This window comes from Diabrotica undecimpunctata, chromosome 2 (assembly GCF_040954645.1).
Source record: "Diabrotica undecimpunctata isolate CICGRU chromosome 2, icDiaUnde3, whole genome shotgun sequence".
In the NCBI taxonomy this organism is placed as follows: Eukaryota; Metazoa; Arthropoda; class Insecta; order Coleoptera; family Chrysomelidae; genus Diabrotica; species Diabrotica undecimpunctata.
Genome location: NC_092804.1, coordinates 179,389,007 through 179,398,041, shown reverse-complemented (window position 1 = coordinate 179,398,041; position 9,035 = coordinate 179,389,007).

Here is a 9,035-nt window from a genome sequence, read left to right as displayed (position 1 = left end):
CTTGCTGAACCCTATGTCAGAACGATAAAATATTTCCCCCCTTACCGTAGCCATATAATCTTTGTCCTTAGAAAATATAAATCGTTTCGTTGCATTACATTTAAAATGCCACTGGGAAGGTTTTTTAACAACAACGTCACTCGTCTTTCTCCAGTCTGATATCTGCCAGTCTTTACCAAGTCTCATCACCTTTGAGTGTTTTCCAATTATGTCTTCATATTCTTTTCTGTTTATTACAAAGTTCTTCTTTTTTATCTCCCTTTCTAGCATACCGAAAATCCTATCTGGTGGCAAAAAGGAATGACCAACAACAGGAAACGTAAACTCCACTTCCTTGATGTGACCAGGTGCTTCATAAACCAACCAGTAGATTATCATAGACATCATCGTGCTATTTTTGTTCTGTTTACCACATCCATCTGCAAATAGGTGAACTTTTTCGATTTGATTTTTAAAGTTGAATTTTATGAGAGTATCATGTACAGCAGAGGCAACAGCATTTGAATCTTTTGGATGTTCAAACTCCAGCCACACATATGACGTCACATTTGCAGAAGAAAGATGGGATTTTGAATTTCCAGCCACGATGGTGAAATTATAAAAATTTATTTGCTGTGAGAAATAAGCCGCCTGGTGGGGAAGCTTTGGCAAAGAAAGATTTTTTTGACAATCAAAAGAAAATATTTGTATGTTATGATTTGATTCATTTTTTAACAAACATTAAAAGGCTTTAGCTCTTAACGTATGAACTCTCTGCTCTGTTATAACCTTTAACTTTTCTTCTTCTGAATTTTCTTTTCTCAAAATTTCCTTCGCTCTGAGACACGCAGAACAAGCATCTACTAAGGGAGTGCCGAATGATATGTTGTAGTGTTCATTAACGTATGTTCGGAAATATGATAACTTTACGGAATGATGTGGATGACGTTGACAATACATTCTGTAAAGCTTTGTAAAATTCAGATCACATGGTAAATACAATCTAGTCGATCGTCCTCTATTATAATGACTCTCTGCACCGTTCAAACGCCCCATAAATGTTTGGATAGATAATTTTATTGGATCAAATCTACCTTTTGTTGTATCTCCCCCTCTTCTCTCTTTTGGTATTTCACCCCGGATAACAAATGTTCTTACAACAGGCTCTATTCTTTCAGAACTTAAATGAGTTATTCCAAGAAATGCTGTCTTGCATACTCTTAAAAGTCCACCCTCTACTGTAGGAACAAAATATTTAATTGAAATTCCATGTAGGTTTGTACATGATCTCTTGGGCTTTTGACCTTCACAAAATTTCAGCAAAAAAATAACTTGTTTTATTTTGTCAGTTGTTGAATACAGATTATTATGGAAACGCTGAATGTCTCGCATCTTTTAATCTATACAACAATACACTTTCTTTGTATGGTTACAGGTGGGAAAACCGGGTAAATTCTTAGGTTTATGCCTAAAAATATTGACAATAAGTCCCAAACCTATCTAGTTAATTGTAGACACCTCTTACCTCTTAAGTTTCATTACATTTCGTTTCCATTTTTCTGTTTGTACAACTCGTTTTCTCCCTTTTCCTTTTTCACAAGGTCTAATATGCACATGAAGATCCATAATGTTCATTATTTGCAATAAACTTGGTGTTTTTAGTACTCAAATAACAAACAGTGAAACCGGTAATGGCGAATGATAAAATAATTGACATGTGCGCATGAGACGTGTCATGTGACTCAAACAATGTAAGCGATTGGCCACTTGCAATTATACAGTTATGCAACTGGCATAGGCTGACAAATACAGAGTTTTGCGTCTGATTCAAGATTTCTAATGCCTTTTTCTTAGTAAATACCTTACTTTGCTGCTGAATTTCTACATCAGCAGATAGCTATAACATGTGACAAATAACTGTCAGCTAAAACTCAATTTTTACAATTTTTGCAAATACAGAGTTTTGCATCTAGCGGACTCAAATACTTATTCAAAACACATTACATTGCCACTTTTTTCTTCTTCTAAATGTGCCTGTGCCTATCTTCTAGAGATGTTGGCGACCACATTGACCCATCTTACTCTATTCACAGCAGCTCGAAATAGATCAGTTGACGTTAGACCGGTCCACTTCCTAAGGTTGGCCAGCCAGGAAATACGTCTACGTCCAGGGCCTATCTTACCCTCAATCTTGCCTTGTAGAATCAACTGTAGAAGTGGATATTTATTATTACGCATGATATGGCTGAAGTTAACCAATCTTTGCGGTGTTATTAATTTCTTCGTCTTTTTTTAGCCTCTGGAGAATAGGTTCTGGAGAATAATTTCAAATGCCTCTAATGGCTTTCCACTCCTTAGAGGAGGACACTATAAGGACGTAACAACTAAGAATTCGTATGCGTATATTGATACTTAAAGATAAGTTGCAGAGAATCTTCCTAAAGCTGTTAAAAGAGCATCTGGCTTTTTCAATACGAGTTTTTATTTCGTACCTGTAATCCACTTTTTCCACTCTTTCTAACGGTGTGTCACCTATTGTAATTTGGGCGTTTATGTTGATATTTTTACTAACGATCATTCTTTCTGTTATATTGCAAATTAGTTTTAGGCCGTATTTGTTACATGTTTCTACAACCTTATCCATCATCCTGCGCACTATGTACCAGTAACACTGTATCGTCTGCATATCTTATATTGTTTATAAGTTGGCCATTTACAGCAATCCCATCTTGGTATTCGTCCAAGGCTTCTCTAAAGATATTTTCAGAGTATATGTTAAATGCAACCCTGTTTAACTCCTTTTTCGACTGTGAAGATCTCGGACAGTTCATTTTCTAATCGCACTGTTGCTTTTGTTAGAAATATAAGTTTGAGATCAGTCTTATATCTTTACCATTGAGTCCTGATGCTTTTAGGATATGGATTAGTTTCCCTTCTTAAGCTGCCTTCTCCATTACTGAATATTGGCTATAACTACAGCAAATTGCTCTCTATCTTGAGCTGTTCTTAGTATCGAATGTGTGTCCATGCCTGTCCAGTCTCTTACATTCTTCAACCAGGATCATTTTCTTTTTCCTGGACCTTTTCTTCCTTCCACTTTTCCTTTCATTATAAGTCGTAGGAAGTTTTTTTCTCCTCTGTAAATAGTTTCCCATGTGGGCCTTTATAAAATGCCTTCTCGAAATCAATAAAACATGCATACAAATTGCAGTTGATCGCAGTGTATATGCGCGAGTGAATGATAGTAAGGAGTACTTTAAGTACATGGCTCATTCGACTAATTAATCTATGTTCTTCACATTTTCTAGCGTTGGCGTTTTTAGGAAGTGGAATGAATATTGATAAATAGCTTAATTAATAGCTAGATAGCTAGATTAATAGTTTTAAAATTTCACCATGTACCTCATTAACCCTGAAAACCCTGAAACGGTTTAACTGTTCCTTTCAAATATAAAATTCCTTCAATTCAAATAAGTACGAATATATTGATCATTATTTAAAATATGTGTGGCATTGTTACATGAACCATTTTACTTTTTATAAAATGTTGCGGTATGAAATATGTATTTGTATTAAGTATAAAATAAGTAATGTGTTTCGTAAAATGTGTGCACATTGGACTTATTAAGCTTTCCTTCGTATTACAATACTAATTTAAAAATGTCAATTCCTGTCGCTAACTAGGTAATTTCACAAACTAAAATAATTAAGTATGTGCAAGCAAAGCTGTAAATTATATTATTCAATTAACAAGAATAATTAAAACCAGTTGAAACCAATTAAAAAGTATAGTGTATATATTTTTCTACTTATTCCATAAGACATTATGAGAAAAAAAAGATCATAGTAATAAAGATAACTAATATTTGTATTTTTAATACTAGTGCAATGGATTATATGAATTTCCTGAAAATAAATATCAGCTTATTCAACCTTTCATTTCAAAATTTTTCAGGTCCTGGTGATTTCCCATCTTAAATCCGCTTAATGGCCATAGGCCACTTTTTAACAATATTTAATACACCCGATAAATCAAATAAGATAAGAAGCAGAAAGGGATTGTGAGAATGAAAATGGTGTACATGGACCACAAAATGGTTACACATACAGTGGAATCTGTTTAAATCGAACTTGTCTAATTCGAAATCATCCTTAATTAGAATTTTTATTGTGATGCCTAGCATTTCCTATATAAGTATATATAAAAAGTCGTGAATAATTCGAACTATATTTTGGATAATTTGCACGTTTCGATAAGCCAAAATTCCAATTTCGTGCTGAAAATTTTCGCGAAAAGAGGTAGTATTCTTTGCTGTTCTAACGCGCTACTTGTTTTAAGGCATTCAAGTCCATTGTACATTGTATCTGGCACCTAAACTCTTTCCCACCCGGCACGCCCCTTCAGTTGCGTTGCTTTGGCGTTGCAATCACCGCAATCAATTTTAGGTTTTTAGGTAATTATAAGTCCAATATACACCGGGGTGTGTGAGAGCATTATACACTTGGGAATGCACACCCCAATACACGCACACAAATAGGATTAAGGAAAAAAAGAAAAGAATTGTTGCCCAGGCATTTTATAGTCCCGAAGCCACAAGGAAGTCCACAAAACAAAAAAAAAGTAAATTCATATTGATATATTCATACTTTTTATTAAACCGTTTAACGTAAATTTACCTTATATAGCAAATATAGAAGAGGCCCGTCAGGCCTTCTATATACCGCTCCGCGGACTAGGCCCTTAAGGCGGATCGAATGAAAGATCTACCCGCGAAATCCGAGCACTGAGGTCATGTGCGACATGCATGGGCTTGGTGGCCGGACCCCTCTCGGGTGCTCAGCCGGCGAGGAGAACAAAATTTATTTTGCCAAACCGGCGGCTGAGTGACCGAGCACACACTCTTTTCCGGACATAGAGTCATCAGCTCAGGCTGATGGCTCTATGGTCGGAACACACGCTCTTTTTTCTTTTTTTTAGGGATTCAAGTCCCGACGTAGAGTAGAGTAAAATCAATAGAGTCAGCAAAGTAAATAGGGAGAAAAGCCTAGATGTGGCTACCCTTACAGTTAGGTGGCATAACCACATTCACTAAAAACCGAGGATGTCCTATTACCCAGGGCATCTTAAGTAAGCCTTCTCTCGTAAATCACACGATGAGGAGAGGTGGTGGAAAAGCCTGGGGGTCAGATAGGTACCACTTCGACTAGCGAAGTGTGACCGGTTTGATCTTCGGACATGTGGATCCCATTCTTACATTGGTATACACATGTTCCTAGGGGCAGGGTTGATCACTGCGTTTGTGTGTGTGTGTGTGTGTCACCGCAATCACCGTCAGTATGTCACCATAGATAAAATTACACCTAGATTGGTAACACGGATAGCCAAGGTCAAATCACGTTCGGATTTCGCTCCCATTCGTTTGGTGGCGCTGCTAGTCCCGTTCCTGCGCGCAGGGAGTGTGCTGTGGTCAATTCAAAGTTGAGTTTAGACAAATACGGCGCCATATTTGTATTTGTTTTATTTTTTTTAATTTAAATTTTTTTATATAAGTAGTGCAAAAAAGTACAATTTTAGACGATTGTTTTATTATGGCATCGAACACATTATATGAAATACCAATCGAAAAACGAAGAAATCAACAAAGATGTTGTGTTCCAGATTGCATGGATACTACTAGCAAGCATTACCGTTTTCCAAGTCCACGAAATTATATGGATAAGTTTGATAAATGGGTGAATGCTGTTAAGAGCCCTAAATTGTAATTTTAAGCGACTAAAATTGTAGTAAAATGCCTTTTGCAGAATTAGGCTTTTATTCACATAAAACTTGACATAAGATTGACAAAACATATATTTAAATACTGACCAGTTGTTGTCACAACATTAAGAAAACCAAATTATACTTCACTTAGCTTGTATTATTAATATTTCTTGTAACAATTTTATAAATAAAGGTTTTATTCTATATTCTATTCTTTAATTTTTTTAATCACTGTGACATTTTAATATAATGGAAAATAAATATAGTCTCAACATAACAAGAAAACCCAAAAAGTATACGAAAAATATTAATTATCGTATATGATAAGGATTTTTCTTGTTATTTTAGGATTATATCGATTTTCCTTTACTTTAAAATGAGTTCACAATCTTAGGCAATATTACTAAACTTTTGAATTTAGCGCCATGTATATATAGTTACGCTCCCGGTCACTAGGTCATGCGCCAATCATTGTTTTATTCATTAATACGGAAGTTTCAATGCTAGGTGGTAGTGTGCTATGTATATCACTGCGTTTTGACCGAAGATGTCGGCGCATGGTAAACTTTGACGTTATCGAAAAAAAAGCGGCAATTAAAGGAGTAGAAAAGTGGACGAAGAAAAAAATCTAGGATTGCGAAGGACTTTTGAATTCCTCATAACGCATTATGCACCTACTTAAGAGTAAAGAAAAAATTCTTAAGAATGAAAGGTTAAGGGAGCCAGAAAATTCAAATCTAGACAGTTGTGTTTTAAAATTTTTAACAAACCAGGGATAAGAAGAATACCGTGAGTGGTCCCCATGAACCAAAGCTGAACAATTTTCCATTGAAATAAGGAAAAACAATTTTAAGGCGAGTACAGGGTGGTTTCAAAGAACGGTAAAAATTTCATTCAATTCATTTTGTGGAGAAAATGTGGCCGTTAATCAGAAGAAGCCAAGCAATGGAAAAAATTTGGAGTAGCTGATTCAGGATGTAGATGAAAAAGATGACTAGACGAGTCTTTTTTTTTAATGCAGTCCTGCATCATCTTCTTAACACCTTCTCTTCACTTTGGGTAAATGCGTGAATATTCATCTTGAATTCTTCTTGAATCTTATTCTCTCTTATATGATTCTTTGTTAATTTAATAAATCTGTCTAAGTGAAATCTCAAGTCCCTAATTTAAGATTGGTTATAACCTTTTAGTTTAACTTTGGTAACAAACGTTTACATTTATTGGATGTATTTTGAGCAATTCATCATTTTTATTACTCTAAAAGATTTTATCGATGCATTTTGCCAAATGCAGCTACACAACGTAGACCAAAAAGAACATAAATAACAAGAATAATGATCACTTACATCCAGTGATATGTATGAGATATATATCGGAAATATGTTGCTATTGTTCTCGAGGTACAGAGAGGAAAAAGAAATCGGAGAAATGACGAACTGATGGCTCTATAATTTATGAGCCATTTACTTATATCGCCAGATAGTTCTCAGTAAAACAACTACAAAATATTGAGCAAGACACTAGGGAATAAGTGTCTTAATTTTATAAGAAGTTATTATGGTATTATAAGGAATTACCAACAATTAAATGCAGTAAGAATTACAATTAATAATAATTAAACATAATAAAAATTATTTTTATTTTAAAACTTTTGTGAAAAATATTTCTAGATTGTAAATTGAACTGATAAAATCCAAAATATGTAATTGTTATTACATATATTTATTACATTTATTTTTTATAAGTTTTTGTTCTTGTAAAGAGATTGTACTAACCATTTCTTTAATGAAAACTGGTAAAGCAGCTTGCTTGTATGCCATTAGGATGGAACAGATCAAGTAACAATTAACTGTCTATTACTTACAATAAACTCGTAAGAAGCTAAATAATAATAAAAATGTCAAATACCCAAAATATGGTGCCAATCTAGACTGGTGACAATACTGAAACCAGGCAAAATGCCCACCAAAGCTAAAAACTGTCGATTCTGTTCGTTACTGGAAACCAGTCGAATGGCTGCTATTATGTATCAGACACTAATATTTAAACATGTTAGATCTCTTGCATAATACACAATATTAACAAATCGCATAACAGAAGTCAGCAACAGATACGGACTAGCTCTTAACATAAAGAAAACCAAATTTATGACAATTAGTAAAAAACCAATACTAAACGCTCAACTTACAATCAACCAACAGAATATCGAAAGAGTCGAGCAATATACATATCTAGGCACCAATTTAAATAGCCAATGGGACCACTCAACAGAAATTAAACAGCGAATAATAAAAGCAAAAGCAGCATTCGTTAGAATGAGAACTATTTTCAACAGTCGAGACATATCATTAAAAACAAAATGCCGTCTATTGAACTGCTACATATTCACAGTTCTGCTCTACGGAATGGAAGCATGGACACTGACTGTTGCATCTATGAATCGGCTCGAAGCTTTCGAAATGTGGTGTTATAGGCGCATCTTACGTATATCCTGGGTTGACAGAGTTACTAATGTGGAGGTCCTGCGTAGAATGGGGAAAGAATGTGAAATTCTCATGACCGTCAAAACTAAAAAGTTGGAATATCTAGGTCATGTAATGAGAAATCAAGAACGTTACGGCCTTCTCCAGCTGATTCTCCAAGGGAAAGTAAATGGTAAGAGAGGACCGGGAAGAAGACGCATTTCCTGGCTTCAAAATTTGCGAAAGTGGTATAACACGACTACCACTGAACTGTTCCGCGCTGCAATAAGCAAAGTGAAGATAGCCGTGATGATCGCCAACGTCCGGAACGGATAGGCACTTTAAGAAGAAGAAGATCTCTTGCTGTAGTCAAATATTTCAGCTTATACAGCATGTTGAAAATGGGTTTGATTGAAAGAAAAGAAATAATGATTGGACCTCCTTACAAATTGACTGGACGCTAACTTAAATGTTATTTATGATCAGTACAAAATGATTAGAAATTGATGTTTTTTTTACAATGCATTCTTCAATTCCTTCTTCTTCTTAAAGTGCCCTCTCCTCAATGGAGGTTGGCTACTACAATTTTAAACTCTTCTCTATCTTCAGCTGTTCTTATTAGCTGTTCAAAATTTAGCCCTGTCCATTGTCGGATGTTTCTGAGCCACGATAGTCTTTTCCTTCCTAGGCCTGTCTTTTCCTCGATTTTTCCTTTCACTATAAGTTGGGCATATTGGTACTTATTATTTCTCAGTATGTGGCCTAGTGATGATGTTTTTTTAACTTTTACTGTGTTACAAAGTTCTCTTTCCTTGCCTATTCTATGCAGCACT